This window comes from Eschrichtius robustus, chromosome 5 (genome assembly GCF_028021215.1).
Source record: "Eschrichtius robustus isolate mEscRob2 chromosome 5, mEscRob2.pri, whole genome shotgun sequence".
Classification (NCBI taxonomy): domain Eukaryota; kingdom Metazoa; phylum Chordata; class Mammalia; order Artiodactyla; family Eschrichtiidae; genus Eschrichtius; species Eschrichtius robustus.
In genome coordinates, this window is record NC_090828.1 from 60,257,976 (window position 1) to 60,263,975 (window position 6,000).

At 47.9% G+C, this 6,000-nt stretch overlaps 1 protein-coding gene across 5 annotated transcripts in view; it reads right to left on the minus strand.

Annotated features, from left to right (window-relative positions):
• MAP3K20 (mitogen-activated protein kinase kinase kinase 20) overlaps positions 1–5,181 on the minus strand; it is a 171,269-nt gene extending 166,088 nt beyond the window's left edge. For 3 of the 5 annotated variants that reach the window (XM_068544907.1, XM_068544906.1, XM_068544910.1), the window contains exon 1: positions 4,928–5,009. The gene's annotated coding sequence lies outside the window, so the exon portion shown is untranslated. The other 2 variants (XM_068544904.1, XM_068544909.1) reach the window with 2 other exon arrangements.
• Between the last annotated feature and the right edge of the window lie 819 nt (positions 5,182–6,000).

Below are 6,000 nucleotides of genomic sequence, written 5' to 3' on the forward strand. Positions count from 1 at the left end.
GAAGAGGAATACACTGGTGTTTGGGGATACGGGTGAGGGTAGGGGAGAAAGCCTGGTGAGTAAACACGGCTTATTCAGTCAGCAGGCCCACCCATCCCTAGATCCTGCTGCTACTCAGCTCTTATTTCTACTCTAGAACAGTTTTCTGTCAAACAGAAGTATCTCACCTTCCTGGCTGCTAACAAACAGTACAATTTTGGACAAACCTAGAATGAAGGTTCCCTGAGAAAGGGAAATATGAGAGTTAAAAACTGGTAACCTTGACGTAACATGAAAAAAAAAAAAAATGGGGTCATTAAAACTAGATAAGACCAAAGGAAGACTCAGTAGTATGTATCACTGAGCCAGAGGCAACGCTATCTGTGGACAAAAGTTACAGAAAGAATTTTGGGTTATCAGAGCTGCCTAACAAGGAAATATGCTACCCTGTTTAGTAGTGAGTCCTCCATCACTGACAGTGTTCAACGGGAGTGTGGGCAGGAGACTAGGAGGGCAGAACGACTAGTTTCACAAAGATCCACTCCAACCCTATGAGTACACCATGACTAACTGACCTCTCCCTTCCCTTCCTAGCGATACAGTCATGAACCTGACACTGAGAGCCCCCTCCCTTGTGGAGGAACACAGTGATCAATATCAGCAATGGGAATAATGGAGATGACTGGGCATCCTCCTAAATTTCTCCTCCCAAACTGGCTGAGAAGGTGAGAGCCATATTTCAGACTTCTATCCTACAACTATCCTCCCCCCTCCTCTCGACTTCCAAAGCAAAGAGCTCTGCTTACCTCAAAAGCCACAGTATGACCACAGGAAAAAAAAAAAACTCTTTGGATGATGATCTACCCCTATTCTTTTCTCAGCATAATGGAATTGCATTACCCCGTGTGGAGGGCTGGCCTATGAAGCAGAATGGTGCAGTACGATTTACCAGAACCGGGACCATGCTCCCCAAATGTGGGTAATCCCACAGGTGGAGTACCCAGTTCTGAGCAGAAGATGCACGAATAAACACACGTCTTACATCAGCGATTTTACTTTAAGATTTTACTTTTAAGATTTGGAGGAATAAACTTGCTAATGTCTGTTTGTATTGGTTTGTTCAATAAAGTCAAACAGTACAGAAGACAATGCCAAAGTCACATGAATTTTTAAGATTAAATGCAAGATTTGAAAAAAAAGTGCTTGCTGGGCTTCCCTGGTGGTGCAGTGGTTAGGAATCCGCCTGCCAATGCAGGGGACACGGGTTCAAGCCCTGGTCCGGGAAGGTACCACATGCCGCAGAGCAATTAAGCCTGTGCGCCACAGCTACTGAGCCTGTGCTCTAGAGCCTGCGAGCCACAACTACTGAGCCCACGTGCCACAACTACTGAAGCCCGCCTGCCTAGAGCCCGTGCTCCACAACAAGAGAAGCCACCGCAATGAGAAGCCCGTGCACCGCGACGAAGAGTAGCCCCCGCTCGCCGCAACTAGAGAAAGCCCGCGTGCAGCAACGAAGACCCAACGCAGCCAAATTTAAATAAACTAAATGAATTTATTTAAAAAAAAAAAAAAAAGTGCTTGCTTACACTGGGGGTATTTATGGCTATACCTACAGATCCCTGAAGAAATACATTCTTCCCCACTTTTGGTAGAAAAGTTTAATAAGCAAAGATTTACTCCATGACCTTTAGGCAGTGATCCTTGCCGTCTCTTTTTGGTTTTCCTCTATGGAAGTCCAGAGATGAGTCCACAAAGAAGAATGTTGGTCCCTGAAGGCAATCTGTGCTCAAAATCAGCTGTAAGAATGGTTCCAATGTTGGTCTTCAAGGTCATAATCTTCCACCATTCCTACAGCTCCCAAATTCTTCAAATATAAATGCACTAATTTTCAGATTCTCCCCCCAAGAATATTACAAAGCTGTGTATAAACACAGAGGTACCCACAGAGCTGCTTTAGAAATCCTTATGTGCAAAGCAGGAGAATAGCTATGAAAACCTCCTAGCCCTACATACACACGTAAGTATGATTTGGGAACAGGGCAGGCTACCAAGGGCAAGCCTTAGCTGGGAACAAGTGAGACAGGTAGCTTTCTCTGTGTATAACTTGAGAGTGTGGAAAACCCCTTCTCTACCACTCAGTGATGGTGGCTAAAGTTCCTGGCACTGGCTCAAGCATTTCCATGTGCTGTCTCATACCCTTCTGCTCATGAAGCAGGGATTACTGTCCTCAGTTTGCATGTGAGGAAACTGAGGATCAACGGTGTAAAAGTTGCCCAAGCCAACTACCTAACTTAAAGTGACACAACTGAGATTCAAATTCAGGTCTGACTTCAAAGTCATATCATTTTTTCCACCATATCATGTCTTTTTTCCACTATATCATTCTGCCTCCTCCTAATTTGCCTTTTTTTTCTTTAAACAAACACTTTTCTTATTACAGTTAATTACTAGATTGCTTACCATCCACCTAAAGTTCAATGTGAGGCTTTAATGTGATGCTGGGGTTAGGGTGTCAAATGCGTGGCTGCTTTGTTCTCACAGAATCTTCTACTGTGTTGGGATTACTTAACTGCTATTAGGGCATAATCGATGGTTCAGCTGTCTGTAGGAGGGTCTGACACAAAAGCACCCAGGTATCAGTCAAACCAATCTAAGCTCTAGCATTTTTAGCTCTCTTTCCTTAACAGGTACAGTTTTCTGGTCACAGCTGGAAGTCTGCTTATTTGTGTGTAGTGGGGCAAGGTTAACAGCCACAAAAGAAGTAGCCTAAATCTTCCCTGCAGTAAGGCCAAAAGGTGCCTTAGCTGTTCCTATTACATGTAGATAGACAAGACACCCTCCCTGTCAATCTGTCTTGGGTAGAATAAAATGGAAAACAAATGATCCAAATTGATTTTTATTTCCAGCATCTCTGGATACAGATATAAGGCTATCTTATTCCAAGAAGGCCTATATCACCACAAACATCCTTTTCTGGTTTAAAAAAAAAAATCATTGATTCTCTCCTTTCTTTTCTCTGAATCCATCAATTTCTAAAATCAACTGTCCACTTTTCTCTTTCACTCCACACTAACAGTTTCACTCCATGTCTGACCCCTTTTCATGAAACATCACTGTAATTTCTCCAGTGTTTTCTCTGATTACTAGATTATTCACTCCATGCCCCTGTTAACTCCTGTTTATAATTTTGTAGCCCTATCAGTTTCACCGCTCATTCCAGATAGGCACTCAGCCAATATACTGCCAATAACACTCACTCGTGTGCTAACTTAAAATACACAGCTTAGCCTGCCAAGTTTCCTTATTTGGCAAGAAGGTCCCTGAGTTCCCAAGATCTTTGACCATCCATTTTTAGATCCAAATCCTCAGTGCTTAATATTTGGATATTTCTCTCTCTCTTTTTAATTTGTCCTTATGTGTTCCCTAAAAGAATAAGAAAAAGAGATCAATCATCTATTTGCTTTCCTAGACAAGAACAAAATGTCCTTGCCATTATGGTCATTTACTCTGGAATTATTACCACTAGAATTTTTGATATAAACAATATTTTCCAGTTTAAAAAACTTCCCACAATAATCTCAAAAAAGTTATAATAAAAATTAAATTCTGAAAGATTGAAATAAACAGTACACATTGCTCTAAAAGACCATGTTTCTTTATCTTCATTCTCTCTTTCCAAACAAACTAAATTCGCATTCATTTACAATCTCCCAAATCTCTCACTATTGTAGCAGGAACGTAAAACAAAGGCTCCACAAATGACTAAAACTATAATTAAAATGCAGCCATCCCATATTTTTTGAAAATCAAAAAACGACATGAAATTTCATTGTGGAGATGGGCCTACTACAAAGAAGACACTAACTGTCTTGGATTGCTTGTTTATTTTTTGTCTAAATGTGTCTGTAGGTTTGGTTCCACTGAATCTTAGCTGTTCACTTCAACGGAGGTCAGGAAAGCAAGAAGGTTCTCCTAAAGCAGCTTTAAGGTTAAAATATGAATATACTTTAACAACCACTGTAGCTCAAAAATCATAGAATTAATTCTGTAAGTCCATTCTAATACACTATCATACATAAGAAGCTGTTTATTGTAATATCACTGGAATAGGACACTAAATGGTGTTGCTTTCATTATTAAAGAAACTAACAAAAGTAGTAATTAAGTTTCCCCATAAACACTGCTTATCCAAGACCCAGAGGCGCATCAGAAACATACATTTTCAACAATCTAACGATTGCCCCATTTTGTAGGAAATTCAATGTCCTCCGGCCAGTTTTGGATTAAAGTTTGTCTGCAAGCCGTCAGGAGCAAGCGAGGCGTGGCGGCCGCCTCAGCCTTCACCTCCGGCCTGGTGCAGGACCCCGAGCCCAGGAACCCGGGGACGCCACCGGGTCGGCAAAGCGGCCACCCCGACGCCCGCGGAAGGCACGAGCTCCACGCTGCCCGGGGCAGTGCAGGCGCCGCCGCTCTCGGCGGGAGGCGAGCTCCCGGGCCGGCCAGCAGGAAAGCAGAAGTTAGTGGCCTCTCTTCGCACGCAAGCACCTCTGCCAGGAAGCGGCCTGCACCCTGCGCTGATCTGGGAGATTCGCGCCTCGCCTCCCGAGAGACGCCCGGGTCACCCCCGGCGAGGCCGGCGCTCCACGTCCGGGGAGGGGAGCGGCGGCCGGGAGGCGCCGCCCGCCGGGGCCGAGACCACCGGAGTCTCTCCGGCTGCGCCCCGCTCTTCCCGGCGCCAACTTCTGCCTGGGACCCGTGCGAACTTCCCGAGCCGCTTCCGGCCGTGCAAGGGCGCGGGAACCGGGGACGCCAGCTCCGGGTCGGACAGGGGTGCTCCGTGGAGGCCCTGACCCCGGCAGGGCCTCGGCCCGCGACGCCAGGACGAGTCGCGATCGCGGCGGGCCTGCTCCGCACCCTCACCCCCGCAGCCTCCGGCCTGGCCCCTTACCTGGCTCCCGGGCCGGGCGCGAGCAGCAGCCGGGGGCGCCGAGGCCCCGCGTGCGGGGAGGGCAGGGGCGGCGGCCGGGGTTCGAGAGGACTGCGGCCGGCGCGGCTCCCACGCTTTCCGCCCGAGTCAGGAGTTGAACATTCCGCCTCTCCGCCCGCGCCAATGAGGAAGACAGTCACGGCAACAGCACCACCTACCTCCGAGCGCGGAACGGCCGGGCCTCGCTGTCTGCGCCCCACACGCCCGCCGGCCCGGCCGCAGCGCAGAGGCGCCAGACAGCGAGGCGGGGGCGGGCGCTCGGGCTCCCAGGCTGCACCCCGAGGGCACCTTGCGCCCCGCGCCCTGGGCCCCTCCCAGACCGCCGCACCCCTCAGACCGCACCCCATACCGCGGGGGCGCGGGGAGAAGGGGTGTGCCTCTGCCTCCCTTTGTGCCTTCCCATCTTTTTAACAAGTTAACACCACGTATTCCCTCAACTCATCCTTATCAACAAACATTTACTATGAAAAAGGCGCTGGGATACAAAGACACGGGAGGCTCCTTCGTGCCGGACAGATATTAATTATCTGCTTGGGAAGGGGACCGACCGACGTGTACAGATATTTCGGGGGAGGTAGGGCTGAAGGCTGCCTCAGTGGAACCATCAGTAGATACCTACGGAATTTTGAGGAGGGGTCATGGTCTGCTGCCCTGGTTGATGACTTTAGCAAAGCCGAGTTCAGATGAGACGAGAATCCGCTCCAGGTGTGAGCAAAAGGTGGCAATCAGTACTGGGGAGAGAAGTTATGGTCAGTGGGGAGGACGGTTCTGTGGAGGAAACGGGAGACGAGGTTCTAAAAGTATGGGAGGCATGATCCAGGGCTCATTGATTTTGAATCTTATCATCTATGGACACTGGGGAACTGTGGAAAGTTAGAATCAAAGGGGTGAAGTAGGTGTTTGTGGTTTTGTTTTTTAATGGTGATTTCGAGAGAGAGCAGTCCAGGGTGGTTGTAGAATGGGTTGCTAGGGCAAAACTGGGAAGCAGCATATTGTTACCACCTGGTTATGCAATTGTGAGGATTTGAGTTGGC